Raw genomic sequence first — 495 nt, forward strand, 5'->3', positions numbered from 1 at the left:
GGCCAAAAGGAAGAGAGGAAGGATTGAAAATCCAGGGACAAATTCTCACCTTTTCCTTTGGCACCGCTTCATTGATTAACAAATTTACACCACTCAAAATCAGTTGAAGGGGTAACTCTCAGTACTTAATTATTCAGGCTTTACTTTTACTTTAGCAGGCCAAGGTTTTAAAGAGATAGATACTAAGAGAAACAGACTGAGAATGAAGGAGAGTATAAAACTGTTTCCATGGCAACTCTTCAGATAACAGTAAGTCTACCTAGCCTAGAGGGATAGGTAAGTGAGACTAAAATATGTATGTAAGATAAATACCTTCAAGGTTCTTTGGTTCTTTTTCAGTTTAAATACATAAATTTGAATTTAGGTACTGCCTGAACATTATAGATATTATGAATCCTATATGTCTAATTTAAACAGTAAAACAACATCCGTTCTACACTGTACAGTACCATTTAGGAGAGAAAATGTTTTCTGAGAAAAGCCTAGCATCTTTCC

This window comes from Apteryx rowi, unplaced genomic scaffold, assembly GCF_003343035.1.
Source record: "Apteryx rowi isolate R43461 unplaced genomic scaffold, aptRow1 scaffold_8, whole genome shotgun sequence".
NCBI classification, from domain to species: domain Eukaryota; kingdom Metazoa; phylum Chordata; class Aves; order Apterygiformes; family Apterygidae; genus Apteryx; species Apteryx rowi.